The sequence below is a fragment of the Dunckerocampus dactyliophorus genome, chromosome 12 (assembly GCF_027744805.1).
Source record: "Dunckerocampus dactyliophorus isolate RoL2022-P2 chromosome 12, RoL_Ddac_1.1, whole genome shotgun sequence".
Classification (NCBI taxonomy): domain Eukaryota; kingdom Metazoa; phylum Chordata; class Actinopteri; order Syngnathiformes; family Syngnathidae; genus Dunckerocampus; species Dunckerocampus dactyliophorus.
Window position 1 is genome coordinate 11,660,374 of NC_072830.1, and position 7,347 is coordinate 11,667,720.

The window sequence follows — 7,347 nt, forward strand, 5'->3', positions numbered from 1 at the left end:
ACAAATTATTATTAACTTTATGCATTATTCTAGTGGTTTGAAAGAATAATAAATCTGCAAATTTTAATATCTGTGATTGTAAAAATAAAGGGTTTGTATGTTCTCTATACTTGGCATTATGAATTATCCTCACAGATCTTTTTTGCAGTACAGTGAGTGAGTGAAGATTACTTTTGTAATTATTACCCATATCTCCACACAATACATTAAATATGCTAATACTAAGGAACAGTACAGAGTGTGGAGTGATTTTTGATCAAGAACATATTTTGCTTTATTCAATATAGAAATATTTCTCGCCACCTTTTGTTGTATATATTTAATATGAGATTTCCAACGCATTTTTTCGTCTATTATAACCCCCAGGAAATTATATTCTTTCACTTTTTCAATATCCACTACGTTTATTTGTATTTGATCATACGTATCCCTTCTGCTATTTCCAAATAGCATTATTTTTGTTTTACTTAAGTTCAAGGATAATCTGTTCCTGTCAAACCATGTCTTTAATATAACCATTTCATCCTTGACCTATTTAATAAGTTCTTGTGTGCTTTCGCCAGAACAAAAAGAAGTAGTATCATCCGCAAATAAGACTAACTTTAAGTCCTTTGTTACTTTACAAATGTCGTTGATGTACAAATGAAACAGTTTTGGTCCCAATATGGCCCCCTTGGGTACTCCACACGTGGTGTGTAAACTCCCAGATGTATATTCTCCTAGTTTTACAAATTGTTTCCTCTTTGCTTGGTAGCTTTATCCAAATTCAAAACTAATCCTCTGATTCCGTACCTTTCTAATTTTGAAGTTGAAATATTGTGATTAATTAACTTTTGTCAGATCCATGAATACAGCTGCTGCACATCTTCTGTTGTCTATAGCAGTAGTGATTTCCTCTGTGATTTCGATCAGTGTCGTAATGTTGGCTCTGTATCCATATTGACTGCTTGCAAGTAATTCATTGTTATTAATAAATTTGTCCAACCTATTATTAAATAGCTTCTCCATAATTTTTGAAAATTGAGGTAACAAGGAAACTGGTTGATAATTTGTAAATTGATGTTTGTCTCCTTTTTTAAAAATTGGAACCACCTTGGCTGTTTTCATTTTGCTTGGAAATATTCCAGTCTGAAAAGATAAGTTACTAATACATGATAACGGGTCTACGATCTCATTGATGACCCTTTTAATTGTTTCCATTTTGATTCCATAACAATCAGTTGATGTTTTTGCCTTAAAATGTTTAACAATGTCAGTGATTTCCTTTTTAGTTCCAACAGTGAGAAACATAGAATTGAGATTCCTATCAATAATAGCATTCCCTTCATCAATTGTGTCTTGTTTTGGAATTTCTTCTTCCAGCTTTGGTCCAATATTTACAAAATAATTGTTGAACATTTCAACTACCTCATTCATGTCATTCCTGTTAGTGTTTCCAACCATGAAATAGGGAGGGTAGTCTGCTTTCTTAATGTTGTTCTTTATAATACTATTAAGATGCCCCAAGTTGCTCTCATGTTATTTTTGTTCTTATCAAGTACGTGACTATAATATTCCCTCTTACACGCTCTCAAGATAGTTGTCAGCCTATTTTTGTAAGTCTTTTGTTCTGCTTCTTTAGTTTGTTGAATGATGAATGTCCTGTATAATGTGTTCTTCTTCTTACAGGCGTTTTTTAGTCCTTTTGTCATCCATGGCTGGTTGTTTTTCTTTTGCTTCTTGGGCTTTTCTTGCCAGGGACAGTTCTTATCGTAGAGCTCCATATAAGGAACCAAGGAAGCTGTCATATGCTTCATCCACATCTTTTGCACTGTAGACCCTCTCCCAACTTTGTTCTTCTAGTCCTTTCCTGAAGGCACGGATGCTGTCCTCTGTATGCAGTCTTTGAAAGGTCTTTTTTTCCTCCTGTCTTTTCTTATAATGTTCATTGTAAATTGTGAACACTGGAAGATGATCACTGATGTCACTAATTAGCAGTAAAGAAACAAAGTGTTTTTATTTTCAAAAAGTACATATAATGCCATTCTGTTTCATTATGTTTTAAACATTAAATCAGTCACATGGGATCCATTATTGTCCACACACTCAATGCAGATCCAGTAGCTCTGAAGTTGGTAACCCATAACAAGATGGTGTTTCGAGCTGGTACGGGATCATGTCTACCAAGATTGAAGTGCAAACGGACACTCGTGTTGCAGTTACAGATTCGTTTGTTTTGATAAACGTTTCCACAATGAAAACACGATGCTCACCAGTCCAATTCATGGCAGCAACTGAAAAAGAAACGATAAACAATGGCATTATAAAGAAACAAAACAAAATGGCATTATATGAAAAAAATGGCATTATATGTACTTTTCGAAAATAAAAACGCATTTTTGTTTCTTTACTTTATTTGCCTTTTATTTAACCTACAAATGTGTCAGATCATTTTGCCTGACCCTGTATATTTTTAATGTGAGATTTCCAGCTCATTTTTTCATTTACTATGACCCCTAAAAATGTATTTTATTTTAGTGTCCACACTGTCAATTTGTATTTGCGCATGCGTATCCTTTTTATTACCAAATCAGATTATTTTATTTACTCATGTTCAAGGATAATCTATTTTTATCAAACCATCTTTTTAGTATAATATTTCATCAATGGTTTTTTTAATTAGCTTTTGTGTGCTTTCTCCGGAACAAAAGGCAGTAGTATCATCTGCGAATAGTACTAACTTTGAGTCTTTCGTCACAATAAACAAGTTGAACAGTTTTGGTCACAGTATTGACCCCTGGGATACTCTGCACGTAATATTTAATCTTAAAGATGTGTATTCTCCTAGCTTCACAAGCTAAGTAGCTTTTGACCCAATTCAAAACTAACCCTCTGATTTTGTATCTTTCTAATATTGTAAGTAGGATGTTGTGATTATTTGTATCGCAAGCTTTTGTCAAATCCTTAAATACTGCAGCTGCACACTTTCTGTGGTCTACAGCGTTGGTAACTTCCTCAGTAATTTCAATCAGTGCCATGGAGGTTGAAATGTTAGCTCTGTATTGGCCGTCCGCGAGTAATTCATTTTTATTAATAAATTTGTCCAACCTGTTATCGAAAAGCTTCTTGATAATTTTAGAAAATTGTGTCAATAAGGAAACTGGTCGGTAGTTTGTGAATTGATTTTTGTCTCCATTTTTGAAAATTGGAAGTACTTTAGCTGTTTTCCTTTTGTTTGGAATTTTACTAATCCGGAATTATAAATTACTGATGTACGTCCGCGGTGCTATGATCTCGTTGAACCTTTTTATCATTTCCATTTTGACTCCTTACAATCATTTGATGTTTGTGCTTTACATTTATTGACAATTTTTTCACATCAGTGAGGAACATGGAATTAGAATTCCTGTCTATAGTTTCATTCCTTTCCTCCACCCGGCCAGGATTTTGGAATCTCTCCTTCCAGTTTTGGTCTAATATTGTGGTTATTAAACCACTTATTATTAAGTTTTCTTAAGATGCTCAATGATTTTCTCTTTTTCTTTTTCTTCTGTAATACCTTGTTCTCCACTCTCAGACTTTGAACTTTATTCCTAATGTTTTCAACCTCCTGTTTCATGGATTCGATGTTTTGTTCGAGGTCATCCAGCCTCTGTAGTTTCAGTAGTACTTGTTCAAGGATTCCTAGTTGGTTTTCATATCCTTTATTTGCATTGACGACTGCGTCTCCAATCTCTGCTGTAGTGATTCTGCGTGCATGGACAGCTGGTGCTTCAGACTGTTTAAGGGCTCTACGGCCGGTCTCGGTGGCGGAGCCGGTATAAATGCCGCACCTTCTTTCATCATGTGTGACTCCATGTCTATTATCGACTCCGGGGCACTTTGACCAGAGCTGCTCGAGCTGACATCAGATCATCTTCTCTTCTCTTCTTGGCATTGTTGCTGTCGCGAAGCAACACAGTGTGCCAGTTAGCTTGCTAGCTTGCCTTACAACGGCCTTCAGTGCTTAATATTTGTCGTTACAGCGAGTTTGCAGAAACGCAATCGGTTCTACGCATGTGCAAAATGCATCTACAGCCGGTCGGCCTATTTTCTGCAGTCACATGTTAGGTAAGCCCATTTGTAGTACACTTGTAATCTACATGCATGTACTACATGCATGGTTATAGTGATGGTAAACTCAAATTTTTATGAGTCACTCACTAAATAGAATGAAGAACGCGATTTAGATCTGCCCCTGAAAAAAATGCAAGAAAATGTAGCAAACTTAATAAAGAGCCTTTCTATAAAGTTCTGTGGGGCTGGTTTCACCGCGGGAATCCACAGCATTATGCCACAAAGTCAATAAATTCTGTTGGTCACTTAGCTGGTCAGTAAATCACTTAGCCATGAAATCCCAATTTTTAATCTGCCCTTCATTAGCCAAATCCTCCGGGAAAAAAATTGTTTGTATAAATATAAGCACCACTCTGACAGCTTGGTGGGAATTTCTAAAAATAACCTCGCTCGCTCACTCCTTGCCATACACTCCCATCTGGAATAATCCTGACATCTTGCTTAAAAAGAAACCATTACATTTTCCGACATGGCACGAAAAAGGAATAAGTTGTATGAAAAATTTTATTAAAGGAAACAACTTTATCTCATTTAACGACCTTGTTACACAGTATGGAATAAATCATAACAAATTTCTTGAATACATACAAATTAAATCTATAATTAGAGCAAGTTTCAGGACTATATCATGGGAAAGCAATCCCACCATTGACCAAAGAAAAAACATTCTCATCAATTGGAAATCAAGGAAGAAACTGAACATAGCTCTTTACAAAAATCTCCTGTTAGATCATATAGCTATTGAGAGAATGTCGGCTGAATTTAAAAAACAAATGTCAGAATTTCAGTCTATATGGGCACCAATAATTCATTCCCTGACCTGACTCTCGAGGGGCTGAGGGCGTCTGGCTCTGCCCCTGAGAGTCTCACTCGTCTAGCTTGGGGTGTGGTCCTGGTCGCTGGGTGGCCCTGGTGCCTCGGCGGCGGGCTGGCGCGGGCTTGGTGTCCCTGGTCTTCTTTGCTGGGCTGCCTTCCTGGGGGGGCTGGTGAGTGAGGGTGGGGAGGGGTCCGGGTGGCCGTCCCAGGGCGGCGCGGGTCGCCCTCCGGGGTGGTGGGTGGGCGGGGAGCCGCATCCTGCCTACTGCTGCTGGGGGGGCCCGTGTGCGTCTGGTGGCACTGGCTCTCCCTCGGCCTCCTTTGCTTCTGGGTGTGGGACGGGGTCTACCCTGGGCCCTCCTGCTTGGCTGTCGCGTGGGGTCGTCCGGTGTGGGATGTGGGGGGCAGCCTCTCCCCTCACCAGGGGCACAGGTGCTTGAGCCCAGCTGCTCCTGCGGAGCTATCTCCCCTGGATGGGAGGGTGGGTTGAGGGAAGGCTGTTTTTAATTTTTCTGTTTTATTTTATTTTATTTTTATTTTTTGCTGGTCTGGTCTCTGGTCTCTGGTCTCCGGACCCACCACCACCAAATAAATTCTGTATAACAGGCGAAAGGCTTCTTGAGACGTCATCTGTACTTCTGTGAAGAAGGTGTCGGACGTTTTGCTCCTCATCCGAAGAGCTTCGTCAGTGTAGCTCCCTGTAGTTGGGTATGAACGACTATGATACTGGCTCGTTAGCATCTATTGTTCTGGCTCGGCCCTGGCCCAAGACTAAGAGCTATGGGTTTTGGTCTCAGTAACCTGCTGAACACCGGGTCCAAATTAAACCTCAAACCACCATTCCGATTCAATGATGGGTTCTGTTGTTTGACAAAAATAGCTTCCTTTACTCCTCTTTCAAACCATCTGTTTTCTTTGGCCAAAATCTTTACCTCGCTGTCCTCAAAAGAGTGATTGGTTGCTTTAAGGTGTAGATGTACTGCTGATTGAGGCCCACTAGAATTGTCCCTGCGATGTTGATAAAGCCTTTTTTGGAGCATTTGCTTAGTTTCCCCAATGTAGTGCTCTTTGCATTCCTCATCTTTACAGTGGATGGAATAGACCACATTGCTCTGTTTTTGGTTTGGAGCCTTGTCTTTAGGATGCACTATAGGTTGGAATTTTGTGTTGCCATAAGATCCTTATGGCAATTTGGTTTAATTTGGACCCTGTGTTCAGCAGGTTACTGAGACCAAAACCCACAGCTCTTAGGCATGCAAATGAGGGGAGCCAGTATCAGAGTCGTTCATACCCAACTACAGGGAGCTACACTTCCCTTTGATCGGAGGTGCTAATGGCAGGAGAGGATTAGACCACAACTCCTCCCAGTCTTAGTGTAAGGAACCAATAGGAGGAGGGCGTTTGCACACCAATTCCGCCCACTCTTACTGTATTTAAGGCCTAGGCTACCAGCACTTGTTAGTTTGCTGACGAAGCTCTTTGGATGAGGAGCGAAACGTCCGACACCTTCTTCACAGAAGTACAGATGACGTCTCAAGAAGCTTTTCCCTTGTTGGACAACTCTGGACTGAGAGCCTACACAGACATATAACAGGGGAAGTGTATCTCACACTTTCCCTGACAGAGTAAATCTGTTGAGCACTCAAGGGCATTTAGATCTACAATTCTATCTGCCTTAAAGGCTGGACAGGACGGGGGAAAATAAATAAATAAATAATAAAAAAAATAAATAGATAAATTCTGTTGGTATAATGATGTTGGAATGGCCAAAGTATTGTTCAGCCTTATCTGTGAAAGGTAAGGCTGTGTGACATCTTGTTTGGACTGTAAACCCATCCATCCATCCGTTTTCCTCCTCTTATCCGGGTCCGGGTGCCAGCAGTCTCAGTAGGGAAGCCCGAGATACTTGAACTCCTTCACCTGAGGTAGGACCTCATTCCCAACCTCAAAGGAGCAATCCACCCTTTTCCGACTGAGAACCATGGCCTTGGATTTGGAGGTGCTGAGTCTCATCCCAGAAGTTTCACACTCAGATGCAAACCGTCCCAGTAAACGCTGGAGGTCACAGCCCGATGAGGCCATCAAAACCACATCGTCTACAAATAGCAGAGACGAGGTCCTAAGGCCCCCCAACTGGACTCCTTTGACGCCTAGAAATTCTGTCCATGAAAATTATGAACAGAATGAACCGGTTGGTACAATTCTGTGCAGAACATGAATTTCGCATCTTCGCTGTTCTCTCTTGACACATGCAATATGGCGGTGCCGTTGATGTATGATTCAGAGCTCAATGCGGTGTCTATGTCACCTGAGAAACTTGCACATGCGCAACAAGTCCACCTACCCGACTCACTGAACCCCTGAGCCCACGTCAGGTTCACGATTCACTTGATGGTGCCCTCATGTGGCAGTAGCAAGTAAAACTAGTGAGTCTAG